The sequence below is a fragment of the Bidens hawaiensis genome, unplaced genomic scaffold (assembly GCF_021521415.1).
Source record: "Bidens hawaiensis isolate Kalapana, Puna unplaced genomic scaffold, B.hawaiensis_p1.1 tig00013397_1, whole genome shotgun sequence".
In the NCBI taxonomy this organism is placed as follows: domain Eukaryota; kingdom Viridiplantae; phylum Streptophyta; class Magnoliopsida; order Asterales; family Asteraceae; genus Bidens; species Bidens hawaiensis.
In genome coordinates this window covers 320,726-330,832 of record NW_027492135.1, presented here as the reverse complement: position 1 = coordinate 330,832, position 10,107 = coordinate 320,726, and the positions used below count along the sequence as shown (strand labels likewise).

The window sequence follows — 10,107 nt, the reverse complement described above, 5'->3', positions numbered from 1 at the left end:
CAATCCATCTTTCACTCATTATATATTTAATTACTTTTAAGCTAATTTTTAAACATAATATAAAATAAAAAGCACATTATATTAATAAAAAAGATACAAGACTTGATAAAAAAAAACATAACAAAAAAATCTATAAACTAAATTAACATTTATTTCTAAATATTATAACTCATTAACACAAATTAATATAATTTAGTATATATTACAAAATAAATTTTGCTCGGTGACGGCCCAAAGCGTTGTTCCCGACAGGGTCAAGGCGACCTGATGCACCCCCCCTCTCTTTCTCTCTCTCAAAATACAGAATTTAGTGAGTTCAAAAGTTGTTGGTAACCCAACAAAGCCAATTCTGTAGCTATAAATAAATAGTCTAAGCTAACCAACACGTAATCAACCTTTAAAGCAAGAATCAATTAACCAAGGTAGCGTTTGGTATGCAGGAATGACAGCGGGAATTGAATGATTCCTTGCGTGAGAATGAAAAAAGTTGTGTTTGGTAGTTCAAGGGAATGAAATCATCCATTACATATGGAATCCCATTCCATCAAAACTATTCCTTTCCACCCCCTTTTTTTTTCATTACATTCCTCCTTTACTCTACTTTCTCAACCTCACCACAACCTAACAACAACCACCACAACTACCATCGGCACCACCACTACCTCCGCCGCTACCGCCGCTACCACCTTACCACCAGCGTTACCACCGTCACCGCTGCTGCCAACGTCGTCGTAACCATCGCAACCATTGTCACCTCCGCTGCCTGACCATCACCGACACCACCAATGTCGTTGCCGGACCACCACCACCACCATATTACTACCATTTCCATCACTACCAATTCTACCACCGCCTGACCACCACCACTATTTTTGTTACCGGAGCTACCACCATCGCCATTGTAGGGTTTTATTTTTTATTTGTGTGTAAAAAGTATTTTGAGATAGAAGTGTTTTTATTATTTCTATTTCATTCCTATATTTTTTTTTGGATACCAAACAACATAAAGTAATTATTCATTTTATTTCCATATGTTAACCAAACAAGACAAAAGAATGTAATAATCCATTTCATTTCATAATCCATTTCATTCCCTCTTCATTCCATTACCTCCAAGGCTCCAACCAAACATACCCCAAGTGTCTACACTCACTATCACCAAAAAAATTTTGATTTAATTAGTTAACATGTCTAATCTTTATCTGACCAACAAACAATCAACTACAAGCATTTTATAAAGTCTCTACGCTAACCGACATACAGAGGATATATTTTATAAATTTTACCATCAAATCTTTTCATAACCAACTTAAGTAAATTATGTTTGCAAAGATACAAAGTTACAAACTACTTGTTATTCAACCATGGGTGCAATTTATTTATTTATTTATGTTATTGATCAACAACATAAATCTAAGCCAGTAACCATGACTTTTTTGTCTCCTTTTTTTATTTTGGTACTCATTACACAAGTATTAACAAAAGCACACACCAAATTTATTTAAAAGACCAGATCTAATCCTTACCCAAAAGGCCATGTTGGACATAACTCTCCACCGAGTCAACAAGCGTTTCTTCAAGTGGTCTGTAACTCCAACCCAAATCCTGTAGTTTCTGAGATGTAGCCGTAAATGTTCCCTTCGCCTCAATAAATCTGCCAACAAGGTTTAAGTAAAGTGAAGTTAGTATGGCAAGAAAACAAACACAAAATCAAAAGGTTTCAAGTTAATATAAAATTAATAAATATTTAACCATCTATGATTCATGCTTCCAAAATTAACATTTTAGGGTCCATACTTTCATTAAAATAAAACTGAAGTACAAATGTATTATGGGTCTACTTAGGTCAAATTGAGTCGGTTTTGCGCTTAAACCGAACTAAAATCCAAAACTTCAGCTTTTGAGTTATTAAAAAACCCAGTCAGTTTCGGTTTTGGTTTGGTTTTTCCAATTGGGCTTGGAAATTTTTTTGCTGGGAAAAAAAAACTGCTCCAAAATTATTGATTTGGGACTAAATCTTTTTGTTAATTAATAAGTAATTGATTATTATATATATTTGGACTAAAATTTTTGGGTTAACACCATATTCTTCTAAACTATTTTAAGCTCAAAACTAAAAATAAAATTCCATAAACTTGGTTCGGTTTTTACAAAAATATAAAACCAAACCATAAAAACTTAGGTTTGGTTTTTTCGGTATATCATACGTACACATCCCTAAATGTATCTTAAAAGCTGCAATGGCAAAGACAATAAACTAAATATATGAACCCTAAATCTTGTAAAACAAAAATGCATATCCTTAAATGTTTGATTTTGAAAATATGAATCACAAAACAAAATTTTTGAAAATTTCTAAAATAGAAAGAAACTCACTTCTTTGGATAGTTGTAGTGAGGATAATGCTTCTTAAAAATTTCAACTATATCCTTTGACGTAACCGAATGTGATGTGCATATGTATCTTCCATTGGCCTCGGGTTTTTCATATACTAAAATCAGTGCTTCCGCCACATCGCGCACATCTACAATCAACCGCAACCTGTTCTCTAATTCTTCATATCCTTCTGCACACACATTAAAATGTAACTTTTTTATAAGTTTATTACAAAAAAGACGATAAAATGTTGCATGCATTTGTAAAGGGTGAATAATAGAGGATAATGGCACATGGGAATTACCGAATTATAAAAGTACAAACCTTTAAGAAGCTTAAGAAGAGCCAAGCTACTAGCATTTATTGTCTTTTGAAGCATAGGCCCCGAAACAAGAGTTGGGCACACGGACACAAAATTAATACCGTTTGTTTTTGAGAATTCCCAAGCCTCGCTTTCTGCTTTTGTCTTTGAAAGACAATACCAATCCTGTATAACAAATACTTATAATAACTTTTTGTTGAAAATGAATTCATATTATCATGAATAAGAACATTATGTTAAGGGTTTGTAACAGTTTTCGTCCTTTTCACTAACAGATGTTAAATTTTCTGCTAACTGAAGTGTTAAATGACTAGTTTGCCCTTTTCTTTAAACCCATTTTGGCCTAACCATAAACTCCCAACATAAAGGATGATCCATGCAATTTTGAAGTTTAAGAACATAAATTAAAACTTGATATAAACCTAAAAGACGAAAATCGTAACTAACCCTAGTGCTTATGAATGAGTTGATCAAGCTATTTTTCCTATCTGTAACGGGTCGAAAGGGTGAATACAAAATACAAATTTTATGAAAAGTAACTTTCGTTCTTGCAAACAGTGGAAGGTAAATGCTGAAAACACCATTTTACGTGTCACTTTTTGTCCAAAATCTTTCATTCTTGCAAAGTTTAGCAATTTGGAAGCTAAAATATTATGCAACTTACATTATTTGATCTGCATAATTCTTGGTCAGACCAGAAAGTCTCATCCAACGGTCGATCCTGGGGTCTATTAGGTACGACCGCAATAGCAGCTACAGACGACACGTACACAACTTTCTTTACATTTACTTCACAACATGCTTTAAGCACATTCAGCGTACCATCAACAGCTGGCTTAATCAGTTCTACCTGTAATAGAGACAATTCCAAACATTTTGATTCTGAAAAGTCAAACGGAAAAGGTCAAAAGTCCAGAGTCAAAAGTTAAACATGCCTCAGGGTCTGGTACAGAACCAGGTGGAACAGGACTTGCAGTATGGAACACACCATCACATCCCGCTATGGCTGCACGAAGCGACTCGTAGTCTAGAAGGTCCGCTTTGAAAAGCTTCAGATTCTCAGACGCTTTCTCCAGGTTCTTCAAATGAGCCGATTTCTCATCCACTGAAAGAAAACATGACATAATAAGTAATAACTGCCAAACAAACAAACAAACGCATCAAGTTAAAACCTCCACCAAAAGGCAGTGTCCGGGGGGAGTGAGACGAGTCATACCTTACCTCTATCCCAAAGGAATACTAACTCAAAAATTGTTATAATTATTGTTACTACTATTATTATTATTATTATTATTTTTATATCTTTAATTTGTTCTTTACAGTGACGATATTAACTACATATCTCTTTTTTTTATTTTTTTATTTATTTTTTTTTTGCTTCTCTTGACCCACCTGAAACAAATATAAATAAATAAATTAATATGAATTACAAAGTTAAATCATCTTGATGTCACTATTCATGTAACAAATTTCAAAGCTAAATCGTAATGTGAATTCATCGAAAGCTATATGAGATTCAGTGAAAATTTTGAAACATTTTAAGTCCTAACCTGGTAAAGACTGAACTATTAAATTCATTGCTGACATATATCACAAATTAAATATGAAAATTATATGCTACCAATGATTTAATGTAATATCACCAGTCCCATGTTTTTGTGAAGCCTGCAAAATATCACAACTCACAATTAATAATTAGAATGCTTACACAATGGCGCACACACATATCAGTATATCACATATGCATGTTGGTTTAAGGCGTTACAACACAGGCTACCGGCAGAACAAGAAAAATAAGGATAAAAAAGCTAGCACGAGCACAAAACTACACAACATACGAGTTGAATGAGAGTGGCTCATTTAGATAACTAAAACAGCTTACTGAACATTCCATTGTATAGTATAAAGAGGGGCACTCATAAAAATAGAACTTACACAAAAACAATGTATCACTAAAAGTGGTTAACAATTTTATATAGTGCACAGCTAGTAATGAAACATAATTGTGGGTCACACACGTTTCTTTTCCAAGCTTATAACATAAGAAACATATATGTGCAAGGGTGTGTAGTTATGTTTTTTAATCCGTCACGTCATACTACAAAGCCTGTAACTACCTGAGTTGCACATAAATGAAAACAATTGTCAATAGAAAGTTAATAATTCTCACAAAAGTTAAGATTTATAGCTACAAGATAGTTTAGAAATCACAGAAAATAAAATGAACATCAACAACTAACCATATGTATGAATGAGAGCAATTATCCAACACATAACACTGCACTTCTCTCGAATTTAACTTTTAACTTCGTGGACCACTTTATATGATTAAAGGACATGTCAATATTTGGATAAATTAATAATCAGAAACCACATTGTATTCACAACTCTTTTACTTTTAAATGCTACAAAGTACAAACTATTAATAATCAAGTTACCAGACTGCAAATTAGGTTACCAATCATCAATAACATTAAAGCACAGATCTGCTACATATTATTGCATTTTATTAAAAATGGATCAAAAATGCATTAAAAATTAAAAGTCAAATATCTGAAAAATACAAACTAATCTTCAATTCAAAGATTGGGAAGAGGATTACTAGGATTTCTGAGGGTGCCATGAACAGTGTAATTGTTGGAAAGCAGAAGCTTGACTAACCATGACCCTATAAAGCCTCCTGCACCTGTTACACACACACTTCTTCCATTAGCTGCCGCCATTACTTTAGAATCTGAAACCTCAATGCACCAACAAGCTCATCTTTGATCTTTGTTCTTCTGCTTATTATAACGGCCACATGTTTTTTTTCTTCTTAGTATTATTTAATAATAATAATGTGCCATATGCTCTAGGATACCAAAGTTTTAAGTTTCGGGCGTCGGTACGGTACCTACATTTCTCGAATTTTTACCATCAATACCGGTACTGTACCTTTTGATACCGGTATCAAAATTTTGTGATTTTCATGAATGGTATTTTCGGTACTAGTACCGATAAGGTATCGAACTCATCCCTAATATGGTCTTTATTTATAAATTTTTAGAGTAATTGCACGGATGATACCTGTGGTTTGGTTCAAACTTTGGATTTAGTATATTTTTTATTTTTAAATTATATAGTTAGTTTTCACTAACCTTTTTCCTCTTTCATCCTTGATAAAAAAAAAACTTAACTGGTTTAGTTTTTAATGTTAAAACCATGTAAATTACCTTTTTACCCATCCAAGTAAATATTTTGATGATTTGTTTAACTGAACCAAAACACTCAGTGAACCAGTTTACATCCGGAGTGTACAAATAAGGAACACTCTAATATTATACCAAGATCGATCACTTGTAAATTTTACGCATGCTTACAACTAAGTTTCCTACTAGCCCTATTATAGTGTTTCATTTCAAGCACATCATAAAACGAAGGTCATACGCAGTGGCAGAGTCAGGAAGTTTTTTCTATGGGTTCGAGATTTGTTGATGCTCGATTTTTATTCCGGCATCAAAGTGTTTAGGTATGGATGGGTCGGGTCAGTCATTTGATCAGACAAAATAAAATATAGTATCACTATCATAACAAAAGTACATCGCGATGATGGCGTTAGGCAAACAGAATTGATCGCGACCCTCTTTGTTTTTTGTTTTTTTATTTTTTTATTTAGGTGTTATGTTTTAGTGTGTTAATTGTATTGGACTTATTTAGCCCATTCTATGAATATTTTTTTTGTTTTTTTTAACTACATATGAGTTATTATTTTATTGGCCAATTTCTAATATTCGTTAGTAATTTTTAAAGTTTTTTACGTTTTATAAAAAAAAATAAATTACTAAAAAAATATTTAACTAAATTTTTCATAATCAGTGGGTTCGAATATCTTTTAAAACGATACTGGGTTAGCTCGTTGAAAAAAATATGTTCACTAGTTAATTTGATACTATATGCTATATATAAAACCAAAAAATGATCGGGTTCGGACGAAACCGGTGGCCGCTATATCCCTCCAACACCGGTTATACGACATTTATTGCCTGAATGTTGTCTTGTTAAACCATCTTTGTCTTGTTAAACCATCTCGTGCGTCGAATATTCTAGATATTAGATTAAACCATTTTAAAGGTAAAACTCTTTTTGTTTGTAAAATGGTTAAAAGTATTCATCAGAAATTTGGGTCGGTGGTAACTGTCTGGTAGCAACTTGCTATAAATATTACCCTATACTGTAGTTTAACCTATAAATCTATAATGTGCTTAGGGATGGCATCATAGCAATGAAATCCGAATCTGATGGGAAAACCCGAACCCGACATAAATGGGACGGATAATACCCGGCCCATTAGGGTTTGGGATTAGTTTCGAAATTTTTCGCGGGTTTGGGACTGGTTTGGGATTTCTAATATACCCGATTACCCGACCCGATTACCAGATAACATAGACCCATTTACCCGATTATATACCCGATATAGCTTATTATATTGTATATATAAACTATATTCCAAATATATTATTTGTCGAAACTTGTTTATGTCAATTATTTAAGATATTTTACTTTTATGGTAGCAATCTTTGTAATCAATTAGTTATATTTTGTCAAAAAGCCATGGGTTTTGAGCCATGTATACCCGACGAGTGTTTTATCAAAACCCGATAGGAAACCCGAAACCCAATAGGAAAACCTGAAACACGACGAGTAATTACCCGATTAAAACCCAACGGGTTTGGGACGAACTTTTATAACCGGGTATGGGTTTGGGAATACCTAAACCCGACCCAAACCCGACCCATTGCCATCCCTAAATGTGCTTTATGGTCTTTATTTATAAATTTTTAGAGTAAATTGCAAGGATGGTCTTGTAGTTTAGGTCAAATTTTGAATTTAGTCCCCTTTAATAGTTACATGGTTAGTCTTCATCAACGTTTTTCTCTTTCATCCTTTTGTCCCAAAACTTAACATGGTTAACTTTTGATGTTAACCCATCAAGGTAAGCTTTTTACCCTTCCAGGTAAATACTTTTGGAAGTGAATATTTCTCTTTCATCCTTGGTTTTCCACATTAAACCCACATAAATTTCTTGATAATTTATTTAATTGAACGGTGAAATAAAATGAATACTTCTCTTACATCCCAAATGTACTACTATGGTACACACGTATATATTATACCAAAGATCAATTGTAAATTTTATGTATGCCTATAATGGAGTTTTCTACTAGCACGGTTAGTTTCATCTATAGTATAAAAACGGGTCCACTCATATGTGCAACTATTTGCCTCATTAAACTACCTTATGCATCAAATTATTTTGATATAAATTAACCATTTTAAAGATAAAAATATTTTTGTTTGTAAAAGGGTTAAGTGTATTCACCAGAAATTTGTCTCGGTGATAACTTCGTGGTGGCAACTTGCTATAAATCTTGACCAGAGTTTAGAAGCGAAGTTTGATCTATCTCCTCGTCAAAAAGCGGTGTTTGAATGCCTCCGAGCTCCTCGGGCTCAGGATTTTCTAACGGTCATCCCTATTGAAGGATTAGGCCAACACATGTCGGGGTGGAGTACCGGGCTATCCTTAAGTACCGGCTAATGATCCCTTTGTTTTTGATTGATGAGCCTTGCCCAGTTTGCTGCAAAGTCTGTTTGGATTCCTTTGGAGACCATGCGGTGCATTGCAAAGAATTGCCTGGTTTTAAATACAGACATGATTTGGTTAGGGATGTTCTGTGCGATGTTCTTAAACGGGCAGGGATCTCTGCTAAAAAGGGGGCCCCTGTTAACTTTCTTACAGATCCGCTAGAAGGGAGGTCCACGTTACAACCAGCTGATATTCTTGTGTTTGGGTGGGCAAGGGGGAAACACGCCTGTGTGAACCTTACAGGAGTGGCTCCTCTTGTCAGACTCAGGGACCGCGGATTTGTTGTGGGTCAAGCTGTGTTGAAGGCCGAATCGAGCAAAGTTGTCAAACACGAGAAAGCCTATTTAGAAAATCAACATGTGTTTCTCCCTTTTGCTTTTGACACATTGGGGTTTCTGGCCCCGGAAGCTGTGAATTTTCTAAACAGGGTTCAGCGTGTCGTACATGGTACTTTTTCTTCTCCTACGACCCAATGCTTTGTTTTTAGTAGAATTGGATTTGCTATTCAAAAGGGGGTTGCGGCGCAGCTTGTTACCCGTTTGCCTGCCACTTTATTGTAATCGTTTTGATTTTAATGTGAAATAGCATGACCTTTCCAAGTGAAACCTTAAGTTCTATATTATATCTTTGCAATTTAAACCAGGGCTGGTATGTCACACCCCGTTAAGCGATTTGCGGAAGCGTAAAACGGTAATGTCACAGACACAATTGATATCAAATACATTGTTCATAAAGAAACATTATTAACTAATTTTCAATACTTTACATTGTTGTAACATCTTTTACAAATTAGGTGATATAATCAAAACTATTTATTCAATTACTTCGTTTCTAACTCGAATGCTCACAACATCGATCACAATCCAACACGTAGCACATACTCAATCTACTTCACTTTTTGAATACCTGAAAAGCATGTTAAAAACAGGTCAACTATGAAAGTTGGTGAGTTTCATAAGTTTTTAAAGAAATCAGTTATGCGTACCATACAGTCATAGTTTGCATGCACGCGCGTATATAAAATTGTATTTACGTTCGTATATATATATATATATATATATATGTGTGTGTGTGTGTGTGTGTGTGTGTGTGTGTGTGTGTGTGTGTGCAGCCGCATCTTTGTGTGTACATCTGTATGCATGTAAGTTTATAATATAAATTCGAAATTACGATACAATCGTGACTGTTCGTTCGTATTAGGTATTTTCATTTTCCACGTTTAATCAACCACTATGACCCCCCTTCCGCCCATAGCGGTTCTACGTAAAACCAATCATTACACAGAGTAACACATACATTTAATATTTCCTACGCTATAGTAATCCCTACGCCCATATATATGCACATGTATAGTATTTTTCACGTATCACCAATCATTGTGGCCCCCCTTCCGGCCACAATATGTATAACCACAATATTTTCTTGGCATTCATGTCATAATCAAGTTAGTTTGTTTCGTTTCAGCAGAACTTGGATCATAGGCCATACTCAACTTTTGTTTAGTAAGTTGCAGCAGAACTTGGCTCATAGGCCATACTCAACTTTAGTTTAGTAAGTTGCAGCAGAACTGGCTCATAGGCCATACTCAACTTTTATTTATTACTATTGTGGCCCCCATTCCGTCCACAATAGCCCCATGATTTTCACAAACCGCGTTATCCCCATGACCATTACAGACCACGTTGTTTCCCAAATTAGTTATGTTTAACATTACATAACATGTTTGTATAAACATGTTGTCACGTGTAATTTCATTATGTTTTATCATTCATACTATCTCCATTTA

At 34.3% G+C, this 10,107-nt stretch overlaps 1 pseudogene across 1 annotated transcript; it reads right to left on the bottom strand.

The window, feature by feature from the left end:
• Nucleotides 1-1,456: 1,456 nt before the first annotated feature.
• Nucleotides 1,457-5,421, bottom strand: LOC143543977 (cinnamoyl-CoA reductase 1-like; annotated as a pseudogene). Its single transcript, XR_013137175.1, has 6 exons — nt 5,301-5,421; nt 3,630-3,803; nt 3,363-3,544; nt 2,701-2,863; nt 2,377-2,566; nt 1,457-1,654 (listed from the first exon to the last, which is right to left on the bottom strand). The product of XR_013137175.1 is annotated as a cinnamoyl-CoA reductase 1-like (transcript).
• Between the last annotated feature and the right edge of the window lie 4,686 nt (nt 5,422-10,107).